This window comes from Triturus cristatus, chromosome 6 (assembly GCF_964204655.1).
Source record: "Triturus cristatus chromosome 6, aTriCri1.1, whole genome shotgun sequence".
Taxonomy (NCBI): Eukaryota; Metazoa; Chordata; class Amphibia; order Caudata; family Salamandridae; genus Triturus; species Triturus cristatus.
Genome location: NC_140589.1, coordinates 36,080,003 through 36,099,581, shown reverse-complemented (window position 1 = coordinate 36,099,581; position 19,579 = coordinate 36,080,003). Strand labels below are relative to the sequence as shown.

General features: G+C 44.8%; 1 long non-coding RNA gene across 1 annotated transcript in view; it reads right to left on the bottom strand.

Moving 5' to 3' along the window:
• The window catches only part of LOC146813706 (uncharacterized), a 37,920-nt gene that overhangs the window by 6,118 nt on the left and 12,223 nt on the right, over nucleotides 1-19,579 (bottom strand). The window contains exon 2 of the long non-coding RNA XR_014962430.1: nucleotides 5,057-5,205. This is a non-coding gene — a long non-coding RNA (uncharacterized LOC146813706). The remainder of the gene's footprint in view (nucleotides 1-5,056; nucleotides 5,206-19,579) is intronic.

The window sequence follows — 19,579 nt, the reverse complement described above, 5'->3', positions numbered from 1 at the left end:
TGGCCGATAGGAGTTTACATCTTCGGGATTTTTATCTTTTTTTACAAAAGACACAATTATTGATTCTTTAAAGCTTGTGGGTATTAACCCTCCCTGTTTAATAAAATTAAATAGCCTTTGCAGGGGTTTTAATAGTTCTGTTGAAAAACTTTTATAGAATTCGATAGGGAATCCATCATTCCCACATGCTTTTGCGCCCGCTGTTTTTTTTATCGATATTGAGACTTCATCTAGCTTTATATCCATTCCGAGTTGCTCTATCCGATTTTCTGTAAGTTTACAAAGATCTATGTTTGCAAAATATTCTCGGATTATCTCCTCCCCCACTAAATACTCTGTGGAATATATATCTTTAAAGTGTTGTAGAAAAATCTGTGAAATCTCATCTCTATCCTCTTCTACTCTGCGGTTGTGGGGATTCCAAATCTTCACTATTTTTGCTGCCTCCTGCTTATTCCTAGTAGCGTTAGCCAGAAGTTTTCCTACCAGCTGACTCTCTTCATATACCCTTTGCTGATACATATTTGAGCTGTTGATTTCGTCTAATAAAAAAAAATCTCTAAGAGCAGCTCTCACCTGCTCAAATTTATTAGGAAGCTGTTGTAGATGTAGAGCATATTCCTGTTCAACTGCTTTTTCTAATGTATCTATCCTTAATCTCCGATTCCTTGCCTGAGCAGCTGTATAGGCAAAATCTGTCCACGTACAGCCGCCTTAAATCCACCCCATATAGAGAAAGGTTCCGCAGTTCCTTCATTGATTTTAAAATAATCTACAATCCATTTCCTCAAACTTTCGACCCATTTTTGATCCTGGAGCAGAGTGCGGTCCAGTTCCCACCTGGGTCGCTCTCTGCTCCCGGTCTCCAACAGAATCTCAAGCTCGACCTTTGCATGATCTGAAAAGGGATTACAGCCATTATCTACTTTAACTATTTGGAGGGATCTCGATATCAAAAAGAAATCGATCCGAGAAGCGGTTTGAAAACGATATGAATGACAAGTAAATTTTGTCTTTTCTGGATTTTTAGCACGCCAGGGGTCTATTAACTGATATTCTTGTTTCAAGGCTTCAATGATTTTCAAAGTTTTTGGTTTTAGTTGTTTTTTGTTTTTGTTAGATGTATCTCTCTTTAAGTCTTGTATAAAATTAAAATCCCCTCCCAATATAAGCTGCCCCGAAGCTCCTCTTAAAAGCCCATTTATTTTGACCAGACTGATCGTATCGTCTGACACTGGTCCATAATAATTTACAAAATTAATAATCTGCCCTTGTATCTTAACTGAGACCTCTATCCATCTCCCCAGTATATCTCTTTGGACTTCTAATATTTCCCAGGGTAGTTTTCTTGAAAAATAGATTGCTACACCTCTCTGGGCCAAGCCAGCTGATGCAAAAATGCATATGAGAAGTATCTGGGTATATATACTTTGGGAGAGTTTGATTTTAGATGGGTTTCCTGAAAAAATATTACTTGAGGATTGCAGGATATCAACCACTTCATCAGGGCCCCATACTTTTGTTTGTTCAACATCCCGTTGATATTGACTGATAAGATTTTGCATTTATTAATTGCCATTGAAATTCTGTATTTCTATATTTATCTCAAACATCTGATTGTAATAAACACTGCCACTTTGCACTTATAGGCAGGGTTTCACTAATCAAAATGTCTATTGTTCTGCTATTAGTGTTTTTATTCAGCAATCTTCCTATTAGAATTAATATATCTTTTTTTAAAGAAATAGAGATGATGTTTAGGAGTTTTATCTGGGGAAATAAGGTATCTAGGGTTAAACGAGCAGTGGTTCAACTCCCAATCGCCCAGGGGGGGCATGCCCTACCGGATATAAAAACATATTATGAGGCAGCCTTCCTAGATATGGTGGCAGGACTGATAAGACCAAAATCCAATAGAGATACTTTTTTTTGGATAAAATGATGTTGGAAGCCGGCTCTCAACTTTGTGTATTTTTAAAAACCTCTAAATGTCCAAAGAAAGTTAGATATAAGACAATAGGAACTTATTAATTTAGACTTCAGTCCTTTTTTAAAAAAGAGGGCTCCTCGGGCTGCAATATTTAAGTATAGGGGAATGCTCATGCTTAGGTCTTCGAATTAGATACAATCATTTAATAAATTGGGCAAACTATGGATTTAAGGAGCTAAGACACTTTATTACCCAAAATAGATTAGTTTCATGGCAGAAAGTTACAGCAAGAGCTAAAAGTCCCAATCTACCTATTTTCTTCGAATATTTGCAGATTGTTCATTTTTTGAGTAGTATGGAAGGCTTTATTAACCCAGTAAGCAATCGAGTGGCAGCCCTGTTTGGGGCAGGAACGAAGGGTATGGGAAAATGGTATAAACTAATGCACAATCAAGGTCATATACAATTAATCGATAAACATTTAGCCAAAATAGCTAATGAAACACAATGTGTTTTGTCAACCAGAGAGTGGGAAAAAATCTGCGATCTTGGAAATAAAACCCTGCGTGCAGCTAATTTTAAAAAGATGGCCTTTTTATCTCGATGGCTGGCCTATCTGACTCCAGAAGCTTTGGGGAAACGATATGTGGAAGTCGAAAATCGCTACTTTAGGTGTCATATTAATGGTCAGGGAGGTTGGCATCATATATTTTATACATGTTCCCAAATCCAACCCTTCTGGGAGGCAGTCTTTTTAGATATAAATTTGGCAATTGGAAAGAGACTACAGCCTGAAAGAGAATCAGCCTTGTTTGGTATATCCAAGGAAAATATGTTAATGACCAAGGCTGAAGAAGTATTTTTATATATCTCTTGTACTGTAGCTCGATCATTAATACTGCAGAACTGGAAGTCTAGAGATGTACCCTCCCCATTGAAATGGTATAATAAAATGAAAAGGATTTACAAATTCGAAAAAGCATATGCTAGCAGAGTAGGAGCTCTCAAAAAAATTTGAAGTGAATTGGAGATATTTTGAAAATTTAGAAAAGGATAAAGGGGATTAAAACGAAAATGTTTTATATGATTATTTAAATGGACTCAATCAGCATATTTATAAGCATTTGCACTTTACTTGTGGAAATAGTATTCATAAGATATGAAGAGTTAATAAGCATCTTGCACTTTCTATGGCTATTGCACTTTAGTTGAAATTTCTGTACACTTTTGTCAAAAAGTGAAATTGAATATGGCAGTATAGAGGTTATTGAATACTACTGAGAGTCCCTCTTCTTCGTTGTTTTTTCTGTATTGTTAGTTGTACTTCAAACATCTAATTGTATTTTAACATCTGATTGTAAAAAGAAATAAATATTTTATTGTATGCCATGCTCAATAAAAAAAAAAAGAGATTGCTGCTAACGATTTTTTATAAGATTTAGATTTACTTAGGACGTTAAAAAACAATCTGGTATTATCTGATAAATGACGACCTTTAATGAAACCACATTGTTCTTTTCCAATCAATTGAGGTAAAAAGGAATCTAAACGAAGTGCAAGAATTTCCGCAAATATTTTTTCATCCAAATTAATTCAAGAAATAGGTCTGTAGTTCTTACAGAATGTGTGATCTTTGTTTTCTTTTGGGAGAAAGCAAATCAACTCTTCTTGAAAAGATCCTTCCAATTTTTTAGTGGAAAATTTGGGGAGAAGGAAGGAGGAAAAATGTGAATACAATTCAATGGTGAATCCATCTGGCCCGGGGGCTTTGCTTTTTTTAATAGCTTGAATAGCAGTAAGAATATCAGTAGATTGAATATCTTTTTCCAAAAGCGAAAAATCTACATTAAGGGATGAAGGAGGAGGAATAGAAGATAAATAACGGTCAATATCAGCCTGTTGAGAAGGAGACTCAGGGGTATACAGCTGTTGATAAAAACTGTAAAATTCTAGAAGAATATCTTCATTTTTATGAACTATAGTATTAAGTGACGATGAACTATATTGGTGCGCTCTTTTTTGATATTGAGATAATTGGCAAGAAAATTTCCCGCTTTATTTTGCGCACTATAATTTTTAGCACTAGACTTAAGTAACTTAGCTTTGATAAGTTCAATTAAGTCCGTTTGTAGAATAGTAAGAATGTTCTAGTTGTTTAATACGTGAAGAAAGTGAATTTCTGACTTGGGCATAAGCTTTCCTCTTTTGAGCTACATTTGAAATAATGAAGTCCCTAGAAGCAGCTTTGAAGGTGTCCCAAATGAGAGGGGGAGAGGTAAGAGGAGATTCATTTTATAAAAAGAAGGTGTCTGCAAATGTCTGAAAGGCAGGAGTAAATTTAGGATCAAGGAGAAGGACATTATTAAATCTCCATCGTCAAGTACCTTTAATGTGAGGGAGTAAGTCTAAAACTAAGGTTATAGGAGCATGATCTGAAATTAGTATAGATCCTATGTCAGAGTGTGTAATATGCTGAGTAAGGAGTTTTGAGATAAATATGTAATCTATACGGGACTGTGAGGAATGAACGGGTAAAAAGAATGAATATTCTTGGAGAGTGGGGTGACATAGTCTCCAAGAATCAACTAGGGACCTTTGAGATATGGTAGATGTAAATTGAGTATGCATGGTAGAGGGAATACATTTAGAATTGGAACATCTATCTAAGAAAGGGTCTACAACCATATTACAATCTCCTTCCAACAGTAAATACTCATCGGTACATAACATCAATTTAGATAAAATGTGAGGCCAGAAGAGTTTATCGGGGGTGGTGGGTGCATATACATTAAAAATAGTTAGAGGAATTTTATTAACAAGTAACGAAACTGAAACCCATCTGCCGTCAGAATCCGCATCTTGGTGCAAAAGTTGAATATCTAAACGTTTGTGACAAAGGATAGCTACACCATTTTGTTTGCCTGAACCTGGGGATGCATAAACATGACCCACCCATTGACGTTGAAGTTTGGAAATTTCTTTGTCCGTTACATGAATTTCTTGAAGTAAAACAATATCACCTTTTAATCCAGCAATGTGTGAGAAAAACTTGTTGGCATTTGATGGGGGAACCCAAACCTTTGACATTCCAGGATATAACTTTAATGAAAAAGTAAAAAGACATACCACGGACATACAATGAGAGATGGGGGTGGTGGAGCCACATAAGGAAGACAGAACAGCCACTCGAAAAACTCCAGGACGAACACGGGAAAAGGAGGCGAACAACCAGATTGGGGAACGGCCATAAAATCAAGGGGCCATGGAAATTCTACCTAGTGATAAAAAGAAAGAGAACACATTATATAATCATATGAACCGAAACAACTAACACTTAACATTTAACATTTAACAATTAGAGGGGAACGGATAACAACCAATTAAATCTAGAAAAAGATGAAAAAGATGAGAAAATAGAAAGTAACATTATCAACACAATAATCAATTTAGCGAAGAGTGAGGAACGTCCATATCTTCATCTCTGCAGGTATCCAGGAAGCATTGCAGTAGAGCAGGGTCTTCATAGTTAGTAGTTTTGTTTTTGTATGTCACTTTAGAAAGGCAAGGATGAAACAAACCATATCTGCCATTTAAATTCCGAAGCGCAGGTCTCATATCTAGAAATTGCTTCCGACGGTAAGCAGTCACTTTTGCGTAATTTTGAGCAAAAAAACAGATTAGAACCTTGCCAAGAAATGTTTCCTTTAAGTTTTGCTGCCTGCAACACCTTGTGTAAATCAGTATACTGCAAAAAGCACAAAATAATGCCTATTGGTTTGGTTGTTGAGGAAGAAGCCTGCGGGGCGTATCCCAAACGGTGTGCTCTTTGAATATTCAAAGGTGGAGAGTTCGGAATGTTCAGAATTTTTGGAAGAAAGGTTTGGAAGAAAGCAAGAGGGTCAGAACCCTCAAGGCCTTCCACAAGGCCATAAATGCGTAAATTGTTACGCCTGTTTCTATTTTCCAAATTCTCAACTTGAGGCTTTAAGCGAGAAATGTCCTGTTGCATGGAATGTACTTGATTAACAACCACTTGAACAGAGTTTACTATACTCTCCAAATGAATGACTTTTTGATTGGTTTGAGACAAATTATCTTCGAGATTTTGAAGACGAGCATTTGTTTCTGCCATGTAAGGCTTGAGAGCACAAATCTCTTCAAGAAGTAGTTCCATAGATATAGATGTTGGAGAACCAGTAGGGGAAGGAGGGTCTTTCTTGACACGCTTTACTGTTGTTGAAGTGGATGCAGAGGGCAGCTTAGAGGCTGGTTTCAGCGCATTACGTGTAGTAACAGGGGGAGTAGATCCACTTGTGACAGAGGAGGCTGAGTTGTGATCATTCTCTTCCATGTTCTCTTGTAGAACATGGAAAGGATTATAGTATACTAGAGTAGTAGGGTCAGTAGAAGAGAGTGCGCCACGGGTACCTCGTGCTTTTGCCATTAAACCTCACACCAATAATATTCGCTTCTTCAGGAAATACAGCAAAACTTGACTTGTTGCAAAATTTGACTTATAGTATTGAGAATCTTGAAGAAGTATTGGTTGATGACAGAGGGGAAAGGCAGTGAAAGGCAATATGTTGAGCAAACCAGCGAAAGTGCTAGGATATCAAAATTAGGTGAAACCAGCTTCACATGTTACACCAGCGGTGAGCAGAGAAACGGCAATTAAACAAAAACATCCCAATTAAGTAAAGTGGAACAAACTCATGAACAATGCCCCAAAGCTGCCATGTAGGAAGGTATCAGATGAAAGGTTAATGGAACTCATTCTCAAGAGAAAGAAGACATGGATTTCAATATTGCCAGTAGGGTTCACCATTGATAAAGTAAGGCATATGAGGCTGAGGAGAATATTTCCAGGATTCCAGAAACATATTGGCTGCAACAGAGATGTCAAAAATGACCAAAAAAAGCCAAAAAGAGAAAAGGGAATATCAGCCAGTCATGAAACAGGGGGAGCGTACCTTTTTTTGGTGGTAGTGCGACCGACAAACAAATGAAGTCAAAGACGAGCGCTAGCGTCGGTCAAACGGTAATTAAGATGGCGGACGCAAGCGGAGTTGACTGGAACAAAGTCCGCGAGCAAAAGAAAGGAAAACGCTCACCCAGACAAATTGAAGCACCGCAACATGCAGAGGACAGCTTCAGTTCAACTCGCTGTCACTGCGGCAGTGAAAACATCGAGCGGCTGCATCTAAAAATCGCCTCCATTTGCCGCACAGCCACGGAGCCTCAGGGAGCAGCGGCCATCTTCAAAGGCGCCAAAGCCACGCCCTCCACCTGGAACCATTTCTAACTCTGGACCTCAGCATGCTGTAGGTTCGCCTACAGCAGGGCATCTGGAGGTTGAGAGGATACTTCTTCAAGCTCTATGTTGTTTGGCAGAGGTAGCACCCTAAATCCAGCACCCCAGACATCCGGCTGCAATGAAAGTATACACTAGGCCATGGAAATCTTATTCTTCCTGGTGTAGGGCAAGATCCTGTGATCCATCTGCTTTTGAACCTTCCTTTGTGCCCAGACTGTAAAGTAGTGTGTTCTTGAAAAGGCCTTTAGTACATTATACTATACCTTCATGGCATCTTCCCTTATTACTTAGATCTCTCCAGTTGCCATCATTTGAACCTTTGAATTCTTCTGACTTGAAGTTCTAACGTTCAAGAATTTGTTTTTGGTGTGAATCTGTTCTGGAAGGCAAGTATGTGAATAGGAAACCTTGCTGTCTTCTGATTCTTTTCTGTTTTCTTCTAGATAAAGTGATCTTGAGGTCGAGCTCCTCCTTTCTACCCAGAGTCAGTGCCAGACTGGCCTTTCGGGCAATCAGGCAGTGCCGGGTGGGAAACTCTGCCAGGTCAGTGTGTGGGCCCTTGTTTTTTGGCTGTTTGTGGACCTGCTTTATGGTCTGCGGGGCCGGTTTTCAATGTTGATTAGGCCTCGGAGTAATTTTAAATACACTGGAGTAATCAGTTTAATTCTGGTTATTCTACGTTACAAGATTATGCTCGGTTGTGTAATTAGGAGTGATTTGGGGGGAAATTAGCCCAGAAATAACTAATTTAGTTTGTGTGCTGCTTTCGGCACTATTTTCTTAGTCCAAAATGCACACCACTGCCCATTTAGGACACAAGTCTGCATTTTTCACTAAGAAACAAGTGCTAAATACCAGGAGTAAGTTGGGAGAAAATGCTACCCAAGAGCACGTTTAGCAAGCGTGAGTTGGGTGCTCGCGCAGTTATACATGTTCAATTGTTTTAGTACTATTTCAGTTCAGTTTTCAGTTTCCGTCTTTATTCGGTCATTATCAATCATAAAAGACACATATAACAATACAATATAATAAAACATAAGATGGCTTAATACATTTTTTTGTTAAAAACCATTTCATTATGAAATTCCATTATTAGTTTAAAAGAATATAACAGACATACAAATACTAAGGATAAAATAAATGTATTTTAAAAAGGGAAAATTCAGAATACCAAGGTATTAAAATCATGGTGGCGTAAGCTTAGTGGAGTCTCATTGCTTTAAGCAAATTTGCATAAGAAAATTAGAGAGCACATTATAATGTGAGCAGGTTACATAATACCTTGCAAATTATTCCTTCCAAGGGCCCAAGTCCAGCTCACAAATTTAGCCATAGCAATAACTACAACTTCAGAAGTGTCAGTTTTTAAAATACGTAGCGCTGTTTGGCATGATCTTGTCCCGATCTCATTACAAATCGGTTTGAGCCACTTCTGGCGAGGGCCCTTATATACCGGGCACACAAACAGAATGTGTGGTAGAGTCTCTTCCTGACTTGGACAAGTATGACCTTTTGTATCTTGGACATCCCCCCAGTTTTTCATAAAGGATTTTATGGGGAGTGTGCCCACCCTAAATTGGTGAAATAGTTTTCTATCACCAGGGCACGTAATAATGTCCCAATAGGCCTCCAACTTGTATTCGCTCTTATGAACAAGAAAGAGGCTTGTAAGGGAAGCACTAATGACCGAAGACAAAAACTTTTGATAAACCAAGTCCCTAAACAAGACTTTAAAGTCTTTTTTTGATGAAAACAAACTCCCTTCTGGGTCCTCCCACAAGTGAATGAGGCCCATTTCTGATAGTGTGATCTTGATCTTTTGTAACCATATAATTTTGTTGGATTTATCAGCTTCTCTAATAAACTTAACAGCTTTTGCATAAGGTGCTAATTCCGGAGTAGTCCATATTCTTCGCCAGTAAGCGAGTGGTCTAAAACCCGCTGCTTCCTGAAAAGAGATACAACCTAGATCTAAAAGTAAAGGTCTAAGGGGTGATGATTGAGGAAGGCCGGTCAATGCCCTCAAAAACTTGTTCTGGGCTAAGACTAATGGAGCTAAATTTTCAAAACCCCATAGTTCCGTCCCATAGGTTATTGACGCTCTAACCTTACCTTGGTATATAGATAGAGCCGGTCCAACTGGTTTGGGTTGGGATAGCCGTTGTTCTTTTAAAAGGGCCCCAGCTAATTGATTGTATCTTAAGACTAGTATATCTATTTGTGGCTTCCAATTCCTCTGTTTGCCCATAGTGACACCCAAATATGTAAAGGAGTCAGTTTGTTCCAGGGACACATTATTCATTTCTACTCTAGCTTTCACAATTTTGTGTTTATGCAAGACCATGAACTTCGTCTTGTCAACATTGACTATTAGGTCATGGTCATTGCAAAACAAAATAAATCTATCGAGGGCCTGAAAATGTGCGACCCAGACTTCTGGGGGGCCGTTATTAACTGGAACCGGGCTGGCGTTACCACCACCCCATTTAATCAGATCCCAAAACCGACACCAGTTTTTCCCATTACTTGCATCCAGCAAGTCCCTCCATCTATTTTCGTCATAAGCCTTCTTTGCCCTAAGTTGAGTTGCCTTATATTCAGTCCTTAATTCCCTAACCTCCTGCGTGGATCCTACCCTTATGGCTTGCGCCAATTTTCTAAAGGCTCTCTTACAATCCCCATCATACCATTTAGCTGATTTATAAGTGGGGTGCATATTAGATCTTTTTATATTTCTTGTGAAATAACTTTTCAATTTAGCAAGCAGGGCCTCGCGAGCCTCTGTGAGCGTTACAAAATGTGCCTCACTGGGATCAAGGTGAGAGAGGGCTAAGAGGGACTCTTCAAGGGATAACTTTATCTGGGCCATAGTGCCCTCATCTTCAGACACACGTGCCCATTTTAGTCTACGGCAGTCGTGTGACATGACTACGTCTGCAGTTACAATATCCGTACTGCCCCTCGACTGTGAACAACCCTTTACCTCCAATATCAAAGTCAGGGGTTCATGGTCACTCTCTGGTCTTTTCAGAACATCATTATCTCTTAACCTTGACCAAAATTCTAAATTGATAAGGCGTAATCAATCCTACTGCTTCTTGACTCATTATTAAAAGTGGGATTGCCTTTACTATCAGATTTAGATCTTCCATTAACAGTCCGGAGCCCTCTCTCCAAAGTTAAACTTTTTAATTGCAGTGCTGCCTCTGTCCATTTATTAACTGGGGGGAGCGTTAACGACGGGACACCCCAAATCGCATCCTCATCGCTAGTAAGACGACCATCTTCTAAACCGAGTGGTTCAAACGTACAGCTAAAATACCCCGCAATAACCCAATTACTTGTTCCTTTTAGTGATTTGATAAATTGAGGCTTTCCCACCAACCATCCCTCTTGCATAAACATTAATCAATGTAAAATTGGGCTCATGTTCAGAGTTTATTTTAATTGCCTGAATATCTGGATTATCAATCACTAATTCTCCCACCTTAGAGCCCATCTGCTGTCTAACCCAAACAGTTAGCCCTCCCGAAGGACGCCCTTTGGAGCTTGTGATTGCTGGTTTGCCAAAAGCCAAATAGCATGGGCGAAAAATTGTACTCAAAGACCAAGTCTCCTGAAAGGCAATGATGTCATACAACTCCATAAAGGTAGACCAATCAGAAGAAATAGTCTTTGATAATAGACCAGCAATGTTCCACGATAACATACTTAAAGTACTATGGGCGATGTCCTCTCCCTGATCTATCGGTATCGGGACCTCTATGTACTCGGGTCCCCTGATGTGACCAACTGAGGGCTTAAAACAGACACAGGAGAAATGGCTGAATGGATAATAGAATTGTCAAGAATTCCTGTCATGCGAGGGGAGGAAAACGGTAACCAGCGTAAACGGACTACATCTCCCAGGATGCTTAGCGGTTGAGAGGTTATGTAAACAGGAGAGCTGTTGCATAACTCAAGGAAAACACGCCCTTATGTAAACAGGAGAGCTGTTACATAACTCAAGGGGAAACACGCCCTTATGTAAACAGGAGAGCTGTTACATAACTCAAGGAAAACACGCCCTATAAAGGGAGGAACCGGGAGGTACAAGGCTGTCGGATATTGTGTTTACACCGACGTACCTGCTTCGTGAAGAGCAGTGTTCCGGAGTGGTGCTCCAGTAAGGCAAGAACGGAGATAGGTCGAGTCGTTACTCCCTGGGCCGTGTCTTGCCCCATCGTCACCTGTGAAGGACCCGGAAGCTCTACCGGTCAACCATTGAGCTTCGCTTTTTGACTCGGCTGAGTCAAAGCGCAGTGGCGCTTTTGCTGGTTGGAGTCGTAACTCCCAGCCCGACCAGAGATACAGGGACTGCCAGCTGTAACGCACACCAGGAGGTGTTTGCCGCGTTACAGACTCGGAAGTCCACAGGATCGATCGAGCGGCTGCTCTCGGTTCAGTCTTCTTGCTTTTGATTGGGGTATCGGTGACGCATCACCAGGAGGTGACTCCGCGTCCCGGTGCAGTCGGAGGAAGAGGTTGAGCGGCTGCTCCCTTCAGGTAGAGACCCCGGCTGGGTGTTTCCCTGACTCCTCGATTCTCCCCAACACTCGTCGTGCCCCTCACAGCCTACCGATTGGCATTGTCGGCCATTTCATTTCTGCCCTCTGTTGGCATACGCCGGGATCGGCGTATATGCAGAGGACGGTTAGGACCATCCGTGCTGTGGGCTGGTAACGTACTTAGCCTGGAGGATTCCAGTGACTATAACTTTTGTTTATTCGTTGTATTGTTTTTGCCTTCATTAAAATAACTAACCCTTCACAAGTGGTTGCGTCCTCATTATCGTGTCTGTTAAACGATCCTGAGACGTTCAGGGCGTTACAAAATATCCGACCGTAATAACACTAACTGTCTCCCGGTCGATAACAGACATGGCAACACTTGATGATGTGCTGGCTGCTTTAGCGACCGTGCAAGTTGAAGTGGCTGCCTCTAGGCAAGAAACAGCCGATGTAAAAGCCAGACTGGATGCTATCCAATTGGACCCGCTCACGCCCAGCACCTCCCTCACGAACCAGACCCCTGCGGTAGTAGTGGAAATGCCGGTAGCCATCCCCTTGGCAACACCAGAGAGGTACAGTGGGGATCCTAACACAGTGCAGGTATTCCTCACACAAGTGGCGCTACATTTATCGTGCAAACCAAAGGCGTTCCCCACGAGTCAGGCTCGTGTGGCTTTCCTTATTTCCTATTTGGCTGGAAACGCGGCACAATGGGCCGTACCTCTGGTGAGCAGGGACGACCCCATCTTATGTGATTGGGGTGCTTTTCGCGAGGAATTCCTGAAGGTATTCGACAGAAGGGCTGACTCGTACACGGCGGACCGTGAAATGCTTGAGTTGAGACAGGGATCCAACGACCTGGTGCAGTATCTCAACGCGTTCCGACGGCTAGTTGCGGAAACCAAGTGGCCTGTTGCTAAACAGACGGCGCTCTTCCATCACGGGCTGTGCGATGAGCTCAAAGACGCCGTGGCTCATATTGACCCTCAACCCAAGACATGTGAGGGCCTTATCAACCTGGTATTACGGCTGGAACATAGGCTGAGTGAAAGAAAAGGGGATCATGGGAGAAAAGGAAAATCCCTTCCATCCTATGTGACGGTGGGAAGTCCTGAAACTTCCACCGCATCCAAGGGAGAACCCATGGACATCGGCGCAATACGAGCGAGCCTCACAGCCACGGAGAAAGAGTCACGCCGTAAACAAGGATTGTGCCTATATTGTGGCAAAAAAGGCCACTACGTACGTGAATGCCCTGCCAAACCGAAGACGTCACGTTATCGGGCCAACCGGTCGGTAACAGCCGTGGTGGACATACCGGCGGAAAACTAGAGGACTCCCAGACCAAAGAAGGGGCATCTCGGAGTCACTCATCCATCCCTTCACTCTCCAACTCGGTCACTAAGGGACACCGACACCTGTTTCTCACGGTGCACGTGGGAGTGCATGACCAGTGGATACCCGTTGTGGCCATGGTGGATTCAGGGGCCACTGGCATGTTTATGGACCACAACGAGGCATGCAGGCTAGGGCTAGTGCTTCTTCCCAAAGCTGTACCCGAAGACGTCTATGCTGTAGACGGAAGGCGATTGGTGACGGGGCCCATCGGGCAGCACACGGGGGTCCTTCCGATGAGATATGGGAGGAACCATTTGGAACAAATCGATTTTAACATCATCCGAGCGCCCCAATATGGCGTCATATTGGGATTGCCGTGGCTACAGAAACACAACCCCTCTGTGGATTGGCCAACACATCGCGTCGAAATGACGTCACCGTATTGCATCCTGCATTGTGGAAAAAGAACGGAATCCCTTGACGCAGATGAGAGCGGGAGTCAGACGGTGGCTACAGCGGCAGAAAAAGATGTGGCTCTCCCCCAGGCTTATCACAGTTTTGAGGATGTATTTGATGAGGTGAAGGCGGAAGTGCTACCACCACATAGACAGTTTGACTGCCAGATCGACCTGGTGCCAGGGGCCAGCGTTCCCAGCGGCAGGCTGTATGCCCTGACGGAGCCTGAAAACGTGCATCTCCGGGGGTACCTGGATAAACTCCTCAAGCTAGGATTCATCCGCCCGTCCAAGTCTCCGGCCGCCTCGCCACTCTTCTTCATCCCGAAAGCTAATGGGGAGCTGAGAGCCTGTGTGGACTTTAGGGCATTGAATGCGATAACCATAAAGAATCGGTACCCCTTGCCTCTCATCAGTGTACTGCTGGAACAGGTCAAGAAAGCTCGTATCTACACCAAGTTGGATTTGAAAGGGGCATACCATCTGGTGCGCATGAGGGACGGAGACGAGTGGAAGACCGCCTTTAAGACCAGGTTCGGCCTTTTTGAGTACCTCGTCATGCCGTTCGGTCTGTGCAACGCCCCGGCAGCCTTTCAGTACTTTTTGAATGAGGTATTCAGAGAGGAGTTGGATATCTACGTGGTCGTATATATCGACGACATCCTCATCTACTCGTCCAGTGTGGAGGAGCACGTACACCACGTCAATGCTGTGCTCCAAAAGCTGAGGGAAAACAAGCTGTTTTGTAAACTCAGCAAGTGTGACTTCCACGTCACGTCCGTGGAATTCCTCAGAGTGATGCTGAGTCCAGAGGGACAAGAGATGGCAGAACGAAAGATCAAGGCGGTGAAAGAATGGCCGGTGCCCCAAAGCGTGAAGGACGTCCAAAGTTTCATTGGCTTCGCCAACTTTTACAGGCGGTTTATAGATGGATTTTCAGGATTGGTGGCCCCAATCACACAGCTACTGAGGAAGTCCAAGGAGTTTGTCTGGTCCCCTGAAGCGAACACAGCCTTTGAGGCCCTGAAAAGCGCCTTTGGTAAGGCGCCGGTGTTGGCTCACCCCGATCCGGATCTCCCCTACGTGGTGGAAGCGGATGCTTCGGATGTGGCGCTGGGGGCTATCTTGTCCCAACGCAACCACGACACAGGGGTGCTTCATCCCGTTGCGTACATGTCCCGCAAACTCAACGACGCCGAACGCAACTACCATATTGCGGAGAAGGAGCTTCTCGCAATCAAGGACGCCTTCACCGAATGGAGGCATTGGTTGATGGGGGCAAGACATGTGGTATCGGTGTACACGGACCATCGGAATCTACAGTTCATGACGGCCACAAGACACCTTTCTCCCAGGCAGCTGCGGTGGATGATCTTCTTTGCGGGGTTCAACTTCCGCATCACATATCGGCCGGGGACGGAAAACCGGAAGGCGGACGCCCTGTCCCGTCAATCTGCAGTTAAGGAACCATTGCCTGCGACCGAGCGTTCCATCATTTCCCGAGGATGGTATTGGGGGTTATCCAACCGGATACTTTCCTGAGGGGAATAAAGAGAGGGATCAGGTCATTCGCATGGCGGAGGTGGCTCCTCAGTCACAGAGAATGGCAGCTGAAGGACGGGATACCCCTGAAGGGCAGGTGCCTGTTGATACCCACGCCTAGGCTAAGGAAACAAGCATTCATCTGGTGCCATGACTCTCCATGCGCAGGTCATTTGGGCTTTGAAAAAACGGTGGCTAGCATGGGACGGCATTTCTGGTGGCCAACCATGAGAGTGGATGTCAGGAGGTGGGGACAGGAGTGTCCTACGTGTGCTACCATGAAGGCCGACCATGGCCGAACCCAAGGGCTCTTACATCCACTTCCGACCCCGGATAGACCATGGGATAGCATATCACTGGACTTAGTGGTGGGCCTACCGGTAGACCAGGGGATGACGGCAATACTGGTGGTGGTGGATTACTTGACGAAAATGGGGCACTTCATCCCCTGCAAGAGAGTCCCTACGGCCGGGGAATTGGCGTCACTACTCCTAAAGAATGTGGTACGACTGCATGGATTACCTGGGGTGATCGTGTCGGACCGGGGGTCGCAGTTTACTGCGCAATTCTGGAAGACTTGGTGCACTGCGCTGCATGTTAAGACCGCCCTGTCCACCAGCTACCACCCTCAAACGGACGGCCAGACCGAGCGCCTGAACCAAACGCTCAAACAGTATCTGCGATGTTTTGTGGACCAGGGCAGGGAAGAATGGGTCGACTTGCTATGGGTTGCAGAGATAGCCTATAACAACGCCACTCACAGCTCCACACAGTCATCTCCGTTCTATAGCAACTATGGCCAACATCCCAGGTTCTTGCCATTTCTACATCCGTTCAGAGAGGACAGGATTCCCGCCACAGCGGACAGGGTGGCACACATAAAAGACACGTTGATGCGCTCAAGGGCTGTCCTAATAGAGGCCAAGAGACGATACAAGGCTGCGGCCGACAGGAAGAGAAGGCCCGGGCCACTGTACCGCACTGGAGACTACGTCTGGATATCCACAAGAAACATGAGGTTTCGAAAGAACAGTGTGTTCCATCCCAAGTACATGGGCCCCTATCGCATTACCAAGTGTATGGGTCCCGTGAACGTGAAGGTGTGCTTGCCCCAGTCATTGCGGATACACCCTGTCTTTCATGTATCATTGCTCAAACCAGCACCCTCCAAGCCGTCTGGGACACCTAGGCCGGTATGCGTGGAGTCGGAGGTGGAGTATGAAGTGTCGGGCATACGGGCGTCCAAATGGCGCAGGGGGAAGCTGTGGTACCTGGTTGCGTGGAAAGGCTATGGCCCGGAGGAGCAATCATGGGAACCGGCTGAAGGGGTTCATGCTCCGCGCTTGGTCTCCTTGTTCCATCGGCGTTTTCCTGCCAGCGCTGGACCCGTGGGGAGCCGCTGAGAGGGAGGATGTACTGTCAAGAATTCCTGTCATGCGAGGGGAGGAAAACGGTAACCAGCGTAAACGGACTACATCTCCCAGGATGCTTAGCGGTTGAGAGGTTATGTAAACAGGAGAGCTGTTGCATAACTCAAGGAAAACACGCCCTTATGTAAACAGGAGAGCTGTTACATAACTCAAGGGAAAACACGCCCTTATGTAAACAGGAGAGCTGTTACATAACTCAAGGGGAAACACGCCCTTATGTAAACAGGAGAGCTGTTACATAACTCAAGGAAAACACGCCCTATAAAGGGAGGAACCGGGAGGTACAAGGCTGTCGGATATTGTGTTTACACCGACGTACCTGCTTCGTGAAGAGCAGTGTTCCGGAGTGGTGCTCCAGTAAGGCAAGAACGGAGGTAGGTCGAGTCGTTACTCCCTGGGCCGTGTCTTGCCCCATCGTCACCTGTGAAGGACCCGGAAGCTCTACCGGTCAACCATTGAGCTTCGCTTTTTGACTCGGCTGAGTCAAAGCGCAGTGGCGCTTTTGCTGGTTGGAGTCGTAACTCCCAGCCCGACCAGAGATACAGGGACTGCCAGCTGTAACGCACACCAGGAGGTGTTTGCCGCGTTACAGACTCGGAAGTCCACAGGATCGATCGAGCGGCTGCTCTCGGTTCAGTCTTCTTGCTTTTGATTGGGGTATCGGTGACGCATCACCAGGAGGTGACTCCGCGTCCCGGTGCAGTCGGAGGAAGAGGTTGAGCGGCTGCTCCCTTCAGGTAGAGACCCCGGCTGGGTGTTTCCCTGACTCCTCGATTCTCCCCAACACTCGTCGTGCCCCTCACAGCCTACCGATTGGCATTGTCGGCCATTTCATTTCTGCCCTCTGTTGGCATACGCCGGGATCGGCGTATATGCAGAGGACGGTTAGGACCATCCGTGCTGTGGGCTGGTAACGTACTTAGCCTGGAGGATTCCAGTGACTATAACTTTTGTTTATTCGTTGTATTGTTTTTGCCTTCATTAAAATAACTAACCCTTCACAAGTGGTTGCGTCCTCATTATCGTGTCTGTTAAACGATCCTGAGACGTTCAGGGCGTTACAAGAATCCTCTCTCACAGATAGAACTACAGGTGGCAGTCAATCGCATGCATCTAAACCTGAGAAGGGAGCAAATATATTGGCTAAATTTAGGTCAAAGAAACTACCTGTAGATCTGGAAGGTATTGATCGACCCCCCCCCCCCCCCGAGACAAAAGGTAGCGGGGTCTATAGAAAAACCCCAAAGACAGAAGGGATATTTTCCCGGAATTGTGCCTTTCATTTCTACTCCCTAAATGGTCCAGTAAGAATCTAACAATGTGCTCATTGTTAAAGTTGGCCACTACACAGTCACCCCACCCTTTCTTTGTAGAGTTACCAACCCAGGATGTACGTCGTGCCATGATCATATGATTACAAATATCCCAGCTCCGTACCCCGGCTGCCTTCAATTGAGCAGAGACCCAATGCATTGTTTTAGCCATTAACTGATCAGTAGATTCCATCTGTCCCACTTGTAGGGTCGGTACATTCCTTAAGACCACCACCAAAGGAGCGGCGGCCGGTGGTAGGTGTAAAACTCTAGAACCATTTACATCTATACTAGAGCCCAACCCATTATGCACAACAGGAGGGTCACGGGCAGAAGGCACATGGGCAGAATTAGATTGATTACCCATCCCACGAATAGAATGATTTTGTGTGGGATTAGTTACTGTCATACCTTGAGATCTACGACATCTACTACCCTCCCTCCTTGGAGTGCTCAGGATGTACTGAGCAAACTCGCTGGACATATTCCCTATCTCATCTACCTGACCACCCAAAGGTACTAAGGCAACATACGGGTCTATGCCCACCCCACCATTCCCGCTAATTGGTAAAGGCAATAAAATTGATGTTACGGGAATTGCGGGTGGAGATTTAGGGGTTACAGAATTGCACAGGACATTCGTTATTACTTCAGAGGGCCGATTATTTTTTTCCAAGGAGTCCTTAATAATACGCAAATTAGCCACAACATGCAATTCAAAGTTTGTTAGTCTTTCCACGATCAGTATCAGTCTATCGAGGATAGGGGTTAGAGATGTCACAAGAAGTACCCCCACTTTAGCCAGTAAGGTATCATAAACTTCGGCGGGGGAGCACCTAGTACATCCGAATTTGAAGCAACAGCGGTACAGGTGAGGGGTAGAGGCACTGTCAACAATGGGGGCGAGATCCCTCCTTTCCTATTAGTTTTTGGGATTTTTAAATTTTTTTGTTTTTGTGGGCCCCCTCCCTTCTTCCTCTTTGATGGAGACTCCGAAGTTAAGTCCATAGTTAGAGTTTTAGGTTTGAGCACCGACCTTGTGGAAATGCGTGAAGATATACCACTGAGTCTGCCCTCTTGAGCCACTACCGCAGGCAAAGAACTGTTTGGAACCTCCATTGTTGTGGAAATATCCAGAGGCACATGCGAAGAATAGCTAGCATTTTTCACCTGGTCATAGGGGTCAATATCAGAGGCCGAACAGCATTCAGGTGTACGTGCAGACATCAAACCACCCAGCGATGATCTTTTGGTTTGTAAGGGATCTAGGGAGAGACGTCGCTTGGTCAATGCAATCTCTTGGGCTAGAACTGAGCTCGCTCTAATTATAAATTGGTCCAGAGTCCCTACCACGCTTCTGCCAGGTAGTGCAGATCTACCCTTTCCCTCACAAATGTTCATTTTGGCAAGGCGCAATAACAATAATAATCCCACGAATTGGAGGCCTTCGGGGGACGGAATAAATTAACAGAGACTAACCTGGGGAACGCTGAACTTGGAAGGGGGGCCCGGCCTCTTCCGATCTCTAACGGGCTCAAACGGGCCCGCCCTTGGCCCGGGCTTCGCCCACCCGCGTCCCGCGATGCGGAGGGGGCGCGCTGGTTATGAGGGCTTCAAGCGCCCTCCGGTGACGCTTGTCTCCTGTGCCGTGCAGGGCCTCCTGGGAGTGGTAGTTCTGCCTCCTGGCCGTTCCACTCACGGCGGTGC